Source organism: Silurus meridionalis, chromosome 29, assembly GCF_014805685.1.
Source record: "Silurus meridionalis isolate SWU-2019-XX chromosome 29, ASM1480568v1, whole genome shotgun sequence".
Classification (NCBI taxonomy): domain Eukaryota; kingdom Metazoa; phylum Chordata; class Actinopteri; order Siluriformes; family Siluridae; genus Silurus; species Silurus meridionalis.
Window position 1 is genome coordinate 1 of NC_060912.1, and position 8,040 is coordinate 8,040.

The 8,040-nt window shown below is 44.4% G+C and overlaps 8 non-coding genes across 8 annotated transcripts; all 8 read left to right on the forward strand.

Annotated features, from left to right (window-relative positions):
- Nucleotides 1-191: 191 nt before the first annotated feature.
- On the forward strand, nt 192-263 carry trnad-guc. The gene has a single exon. It is a non-coding gene; the product is annotated as a tRNA-Asp (tRNA).
- Nucleotides 264-970: 707 nt separating this feature from the next.
- On the forward strand, nt 971-1,042 carry trnad-guc. Its single transcript has one exon. It is a non-coding gene; the product is annotated as a tRNA-Asp (tRNA).
- Nucleotides 1,043-1,749: 707 nt separating this feature from the next.
- On the forward strand, nt 1,750-1,821 carry trnad-guc. Its single transcript has one exon. It is a non-coding gene; the product is annotated as a tRNA-Asp (tRNA).
- A 1,474-nt stretch (nt 1,822-3,295) lies between these two features.
- trnad-guc lies at nt 3,296-3,367 on the forward strand. The gene has a single exon. It is a non-coding gene; the product is annotated as a tRNA-Asp (tRNA).
- A 706-nt stretch (nt 3,368-4,073) lies between these two features.
- trnad-guc lies at nt 4,074-4,145 on the forward strand. Its single transcript has one exon. It is a non-coding gene; the product is annotated as a tRNA-Asp (tRNA).
- A 707-nt stretch (nt 4,146-4,852) lies between these two features.
- Nucleotides 4,853-4,924, forward strand: trnad-guc. Its single transcript has one exon. It is a non-coding gene; the product is annotated as a tRNA-Asp (tRNA).
- Nucleotides 4,925-5,631: 707 nt separating this feature from the next.
- On the forward strand, nt 5,632-5,703 carry trnad-guc. Its single transcript has one exon. It is a non-coding gene; the product is annotated as a tRNA-Asp (tRNA).
- A 1,482-nt stretch (nt 5,704-7,185) lies between these two features.
- Nucleotides 7,186-7,257, forward strand: trnad-guc. Its single transcript has one exon. It is a non-coding gene; the product is annotated as a tRNA-Asp (tRNA).
- The last annotated feature ends 783 nt before the right edge of the window (nt 7,258-8,040 follow it).

The following is an 8,040-nucleotide window of genomic DNA, read 5'->3' on the forward strand; positions in this document are numbered from 1 at the left end:
AGGCTACAGCTGACACACTGGTAGCAGGCCTCAGCTTGCAGGTGGAAATCGCAGAACATTATTTAGCCAAAGCCACCGTTAGCTCTGCCTTGGCAGCAAGTGAGCGCAAAATGATCTGAAATGCAAATTTCTGACTCATCTTTTGTTAAATTATAGATGGTCCTGAGAACTTTAAAATCGGCCAGAGTCTTTCCTCGTTAGTATAGTGGACAGTATCTCCGCCTGTCACGCGGAAGACCGGGGTTCGATTCCCCGACGGGGAGGTGCTTTTTGTTTCCGTTCTGCTTGAACATGCCATAACTCGAGGTGCATTATTGTTTGACCCATTGTGTTGGTCTTTCCTATGAGACACAGCTCCTGTTCTCCCTCTCCTGCACTTTTGTTTAAGTCTCTGCTGACTGCTTACAGCACACTTGCTTCAAGTAGTCCACCAATTAATTGCATGTCTGTGTGGAAGGGACTGTCTTAAAGTAAGAAATCAAACCATTTTATAGCTAATTGCTTTGCGTAGCAGGTAGGGGGGCAAATCACCAAATGTTTTCAGAACAGAGTGTACTTCAGAACCAGGGTTGGGGACATCTTCTTTGTAGTTGTTAGGCATGTGGAAATGATAGCCACGGGTTTTTCTTGTGCAGCCTAGATCATTTTTTTCTGCCTCTGTCCTAGATTGTTTTGTGTGTTCTCCTTTTACGACACACCGAATTCATGAAGAACTTGAAATACTTCTACCACTTGTTTCAATCAATTGTTTAGACACTGCTCAACAAGAAACCAAAGGCTACAGCTGACACACTGGTAGCAGGCCTCAGCTTGCAAGGTGGAAATCGCAGAACATTATTTAGCCAAAGCCATCGTTAGCTTGGCCTTGGCAGCAAGTGAGCGCACGAATGATCTGATATGAAATTTTCTTCCTCATCTTTTTGTTCAATTTTAGATGGTCCCTGAGAACTTTAGAACCAGCAGAAGGCTTTCCTCGTTAGTATAGTGGACAGTATCTCCGCCTGTCACGCGGAAGACCGGGGTTCGATTCCCCGACGGGGAGGTGCTTTTTGTTCCCATTCTGCTTGAACATGCCATAACTCGATGTGCATTATTGTTTGACCCATTGTGTTGGTCTTTCCTATGAGACACAGCTCCTGTTCTCCCTCTCCTGCACTTTTGTTTAAGTCTCTGCTGACTGCTTACAGCACACTTGCTTCAAGTAGTCCACCAATTAATTGCATGTCTGTGTGGAAGGGACTGTCTTAAAGTAAGGAAATCAAACCATTTTCAGCTAATTGCTTTGCGTAGCAGGTAGGGGGGCAAATCACCAAATGTTTTCAGAACAGAGTGTACTTCAGAACCAGGGTTGGGGACATCTTCTTTGTAGTTGTTAGGCATGTGGAAATGATAGCCACGGGTTTTTCTTGTGCAGCCTAGATCATTTTTTTCTGCCTCTGTCCTAGATTGTTTTGTGTGTTCTCCTTTTACGACACACCGAATTCATGAAGAACTTGAAATACTTCTACCACTTGTTTCAATCAATTGTTTAGACACTGCTCAACAAGAAACCAAAGGCTACAGCGGACACACTGGTAGCAAGCTTCAGCTTGCAGGGTGGAAAGCGCAGCGCATTGTCTAGCCAAAGCCACCGTTCGCTCTGCCTTGGCAGCAAGTGAGCGCACGAATGATCTGATATGAAATTTTCTTCCTCATCTTTTTGTTCAATTTTAGATGGTCCCTGAGAACTTTAAACTCGGCCAGAGTCTTTCCTCGTTAGTATAGTGGACAGTATCTCCGCCTGTCACGCGGAAGACCGGGGTTCGATTCCCCGACGGGGAGGTGCTTTTTGTTTCCGTTCTGCTTGAACATGCCATAACTCGATGTGCATTATTGTTTGACCCAGTGTGTTGGTCGTTCCTTTGGGAATTCAGCTACTATTCTCCTTCTCCTGCACTTTTGTTTTAGTCTCTGCTGACTGCTTACAGCACACTTGCTTCAAGTAGTCCACCAATTAATTGCATGTCTGTGTGGAAGGGACTGTCTTAAAGTAAGAAATCAAACCATTTTATAGCTAATTGCATTGCGTAGCAGGTGGGGGCAAATCACCAAATGTTTTCAGAACAGAGTGTACTTCAGAAACAGGGTTGTGGACATCTTCTTTGTAGTTGTTAGGCATGTGGAAATGATAGCCAAGGGTTTTTCTTGTGCAGCCTAGATCATTTTTTCTGCCTCTGTTCTAGATTGTTTTGTGTGTTCTCCTTTACGACACACTGTATTCATGCGGAGATTTTAATACTTCTACCACTTGTTTCAATCATTTGTTAAGACACTGCTCAACAAGTAACCAAAGGCTACAGCTGACACACTGGTAGCAGGCCTCAGCTTGCAGGTGGAAAGCGCAGCGCATTGTTCAGCCAAAGCCACCGTTCGCTCTGCCTTGGCAGCAAGTGAGCGCACGAATGATCTGATATGAAATTTTCTTCCTCATCTTTTGTTCAATTTTAGATGGTCCCTGAGAACTTTAAAATCGGCCAGAGTCTTTCCTCGTTAGTATAGTGGACAGTATCTCCGCCTGTCACGCGGAAGACCGAGTTCGATTCCCGACGGGAGGTGCTTTTGTTTCCGTTCTGCTTGAACATGCCATAACTCGAGGTGCATTATTGTTTGACCCATTGTGTTGGTCTTTCCTATGAGACACAGCTCCTGTTCTCCTCTCCTGCACTTTTGTTTTAGTCTCTGCTGACTGCTTACAGCACACTTGTTTCAAGTAATCCACCAATTAATTGCATGTCTGTGTGGAAGGGACTGTCTTAAAGTAAGAAATCAAACCATTTTCAGCTAATTGCTTTATGTAGCAGGTAGGGGGCAAATCACCAAATGTTTTCAGAACAGAGTGTACTTCAGAACCAGGGTTGTGGACATCTTCTTTGTAGTTGTTAGGCATGTGGAAATGACAGCCAAGGGTTTTTCTTGTGCAGCCTAGATCATTTTTCTCTGCCTCTGTTCTAGAGTGTTTTGTGTGTTCTCCTTTTACGACACACTGTATTCATGCGGAGATTTTAATACTTCTACCACTTGTTTCAATCATTTGTGAAGACACTGCTCAACAAGTAACCAAAGGCTACAGCTGACACACTGGTAGCAGGCCTCAGCTTGCAAGGTGGAAAGCGCAGCGCATTGTTCAGCCAAAGCCATCGTTAGCTTGGCCTTGGCAGCAAGTGAGCGCACGAATGATCTGATATGAAATTTTCTTCCTCATCTTTTTGTTCAATTTTAGATGGTCCCTGAGAACTTTAAACTCGGCCAGAGTCTTTCCTCGTTAGTATAGTGGACAGTATCTCCGCCTGTCACGCGGAAGACCGGGGTTCGATTCCCCGACGGGGAGGTGCTTTTTGTTCCCATTCTGCTTGAACATGCCATAACTCGATGTGCATTATTGTTTGACCCATTGTGTTGGTCTTTCCTATGAGACACAGCTCCTGTTCTCCCTCTCCTGCACTTTTGTTTAAGTCTCTGCTGACTGCTTACAGCACACTTGCTTCAAGTAGTCCACCAATTAATTGCATGTCTGTGTGGAAGGGACTGTCTTAAAGTAAGGAAATCAAACCATTTTCAGCTAATTGCATTGCGTAGCAGGTGGGGTGCAAATTGATACATTTTTTCAGGACAGAGTGTACTTCAGAAACAGGGTTGTGGACATCTTCTTTGTAGTTGTTAGGCATGTGGAAATGACAGCCAAGGGTTTTTCTTGTGCAGCCTAGATAATTTTTCTCTGCCTCTGTTCTAGAGTGTTTTGTGTGTTCTCCTTTTACGACACACCGAATTCATGAAGAACTTGAAATACTTCTACCACTTGTTTCAATCATTTGTGAAGACACTGCTCAACAAGTAACCAAAGGCTACAGCTGACACACTGGTAGCAAGCTTCAGCTTGCAGGGTGGAAAGCGCAGCGCATTGTCTAGCCAAAGCCACCGTTCGCTCTGCCTTGGCAGCAAGTGAGCGCACGAATGATCTGATATGAAATTTTCTTCCTCATCTTTTTGTTCAATTTTAGATGGTCCCTGAGAACTTTAAACTCGGCCAGAGTCTTTCCTCGTTAGTATAGTGGACAGTATCTCCGCCTGTCACGCGGAAGACCGGGGTTCGATTCCCCGACGGGGAGGTGCTTTTTGTTTCCGTTCTGCTTGAACATGCCATAACTCGAGGTGCATTATTGTTTGACCCATTGTGTTGGTCTTTCCTATGAGACACAGCTCCTGTTCTCCCTCTCCTGCACTTTTGTTTAAGTCTCTGCTGACTGCTTACAGCACACTTGCTTCAAGTAGTCCACCAATTAATTGCATGTCTGTGTGGAAGGGACTGTCTTAAAGTAAGGAAATCAAACCATTTTCAGCTAATTGCTTTGCGTAGCAGGTAGGGGGGCAAATCACCAAATGTTTTCAGAACAGAGTGTACTTCAGAACCAGGGTTGGGGACATCTTCTTTGTAGTTGTTAGGCATGTGGAAATGATAGCCAAGGGTTTTTCTTGTGCAGCCTAGATCATTTTTTTCTGCCTCTGTCCTAGATTGTTTTGTGTGTTCTCCTTTTACGACACACCGAATTCATGAAGAACTTGAAATACTTCTACCACTTGTTTCAATCATTTGTGAAGACACTGCTCAACAAGTAACCAAAGGCTACAGCTGACACACTGGTAGCAGGCCTCAGCTTGCAAGGTGGAAATCGCAGAACATTATTTAGCCAAAGCCATCGTTAGCTTGGCCTTGGCAGCAAGTGAGCGGCAAAATGATCTGAAATGCAAATTTCTGACTCATCTTTTTGTTAAATTATAGATGGTGCCTGAGAACTTTAGACCCAGCAGAAGGCTTTCCTCGTTAGTATAGTGGACAGTATCTCCGCCTGTCACGCGGAAGACCGGGGTTCGATTCCCCGACGGGGAGGTGCTTTTGTTCCCATTCTGCTTGAACATGCCATAACTCGAGGTGCATTATTGTTTGACCCAGTGTGTTGGTCGTTCCTTTGGGAATTCAGCTACTATTCTCCTTCTCCTGCACTTTTGTTTTAGTCTCTGCTTACTGCTCACAGCACACTTGTTTCAAGTAATCCACCAATTAATTGCATGTCTGTGTGGAAGGGACTGTCTTAAAGAAAGAAAATCAAACCATTTTATAGCTAATTGCATTGCGTAGCAGGTGGGGTGCAAATTGATACATTTTTTCAGGACAGAGTGTACTTCAGAAACAGGGTTGTGGACATCTTCTTTGTAGTTGTTAGGCATGTGGAAATGACAGCCAAGGGTTTTTCTTGTGCAGCCTAGATAATTTTTCTCTGCCTCTGTTCTAGAGTGTTTTGTGTGTTCTCCTTTTACGACACACTGTATTCATGCGGAGATTTTAATACTTCTACCACTTGTTTCAATCAATTGTTTAGACACTGCTCAACAAGAAACCAAAGGCTACAGCGGACACACTGGTAGCAAGCTTCAGCTTGCAGGGTGGAAAGCGCAGCGCATTGTCTAGCCAAAGCCACCGTTCGCTCTGCCTTGGCAGCAAGTGAGCGCACGAATGATCTGATATGAAATTTTCTTCCTCATCTTTTTGTTCAATTTTAGATGGTCCCTGAGAACTTTAAAATCGGCCAGAGTCTTTCCTCGTTAGTATAGTGGACAGTATCTCCGCCTGTCACGCGGAAGACCGGGGTTCGATTCCCCGACGGGGAGGTGCTTTTTGTTTCCGTTCTGCTTGAACATGCCATAACTCGAGGTGCATTATTGTTTGACCCATTGTGTTGGTCTTTCCTATGAGACACAGCTCCTGTTCTCCCTCTCCTGCACTTTTGTTTAAGTCTCTGCTGACTGCTTACAGCACACTTGCTTCAAGTAGTCCACCAATTAATTGCATGTCTGTGTGGAAGGGACTGTCTTAAAGTAAGGAAATCAAACCATTTTCAGCTAATTGCTTTGCGTAGCAGGTAGGGGGGCAAATCACCAAATGTTTTCAGAACAGAGTGTACTTCAGAACCAGGGTTGGGGACATCTTCTTTGTAGTTGTTAGGCATGTGGAAATGATAGCCAAGGGTTTTTCTTGTGCAGCCTAGATCATTTTTTTCTGCCTCTGTCCTAGATTGTTTTGTGTGTTCTCCTTTTACGACACACTGTATTCATGAAGAACTTGAAATACTTCTACCACTTGTTTCAATCATTTGTGAAGACACTGCTCAACAAGTAACCAAAGGCTACAGCTGACACACTGGTAGCAGGCCTCAGCTTGCAAGGTGGAAATCGCAGAACATTATTTAGCCAAAGCCATCGTTAGCTTGGCCTTGGCAGCAAGTGAGCGGCAAAATGATCTGAAATGCAAATTTCTGACTCATCTTTTGTTCAATTTTAGATGGTCCTGAGAACTTTAGACCCAGCAGAAGGCTTTCCTCGTTAGTATAGTGGACAGTATCTCCGCCTGTCACGCGGAAGACCGGGGTTCGATTCTCGACGGGAGGTGCTTTTGTTCCCATTCTGCTTGAACATGCCATAACTCGAGGTGCATTATTGTTTGACCCAGTGTGTTGGTCGTTCCTTTGGGAATTCAGCTACTATTCTCCTTCTCCTGCACTTTTGTTTTAGTCTCTGCTTACTGCTCACAGCACACTTGTTTCAAGTAATCCACCAATTAATTGCATGTCTGTGTGGAAGGGACTGTCTTAAAGAAAGAAAATCAAACCATTTTATAGCTAATTGCATTGCGTAGCAGGTGGGGTGCAAATTGATACATTTTTTCAGGACAGAGTGTACTTCAGAAACAGGGTTGTGGACATCTTCTTTGTAGTTGTTAGGCATGTGGAAATGACAGCCAAGGGTTTTTCTTGTGCAGCCTAGATCATTTTTCTCTGCCTCTGTTCTAGAGTGTTTTGTGTGTTCTCCTTTTACGACACACTGTATTCATGCGGAGATTTTAATACTTCTACCACTTGTTTCAATCAATTGTTTAGACACTGCTCAACAAGAAACCAAAGGCTACAGCGGACACACTGGTAGCAAGCTTCAGCTTGCAGGGTGGAAAGCGCAGCGCATTGTCTAGCCAAAGCCACCGTTCGCTCTGCCTTGGCAGCAAGTGAGCGCACGAATGATCTGATATGAAATTTTCTTCCTCATCTTTTTGTTCAATTTTAGATGGTCCCTGAGAACTTTAAAATCGGCCAGAGTCTTTCCTCGTTAGTATAGTGGACAGTATCTCCGCCTGTCACGCGGAAGACCGGGGTTCGATTCCCCGACGGAGAGGTGCTTTTTGTTTCCGTTCTGCTTGAACATGCCATAACTCGAGGTGCATTATTGTTTGACCCATTGTGTTGGTCTTTCCTATGAGACACAGCTCCTGTTCTCCCTCTCCTGCACTTTTGTTTAAGTCTCTGCTGACTGCTTACAGCACACTTGCTTCAAGTAGTCCACCAATTAATTGCATGTCTGTGTGGAAGGGACTGTCTTAAAGTAAGGAAATCAAACCATTTTCAGCTAATTGCTTTGCGTAGCAGGTAGGGGGGCAAATCACCAAATGTTTTCAGAACAGAGTGTACTTCAGAACCAGGGTTGGGGACATCTTCTTTGTAGTTGTTAGGCATGTGGAAATGATAGCCAAGGGTTTTTCTTGTGCAGCCTAGATCATTTTTTTCTGCCTCTGTCCTAGATTGTTTTGTGTGTTCTCCTTTTACGACACACCGAATTCATGAAGAACTTGAAATACTTCTACCACTTGTTTCAATCATTTGTGAAGACACTGCTCAACAAGTAACCAAAGGCTACAGCTGACACACTGGTAGCAGGCCTCAGCTTGCAAGGTGGAAATCGCAGAACATTATTTAGCCAAAGCCATCGTTAGCTTGGCCTTGGCAGCAAGTGAGCGGCAAAATGATCTGAAATGCAAATTTCTGACTCATCTTTTTGTTAAATTATAGATGGTGCCTGAGAACTTTAGACCCAGCAGAAGGCTTTCCTCGTTAGTATAGTGGACAGTATCTCCGCCTGTCACGCGGAAGACCGGGGTTCGATTCCCCGACGGGAGGCTTT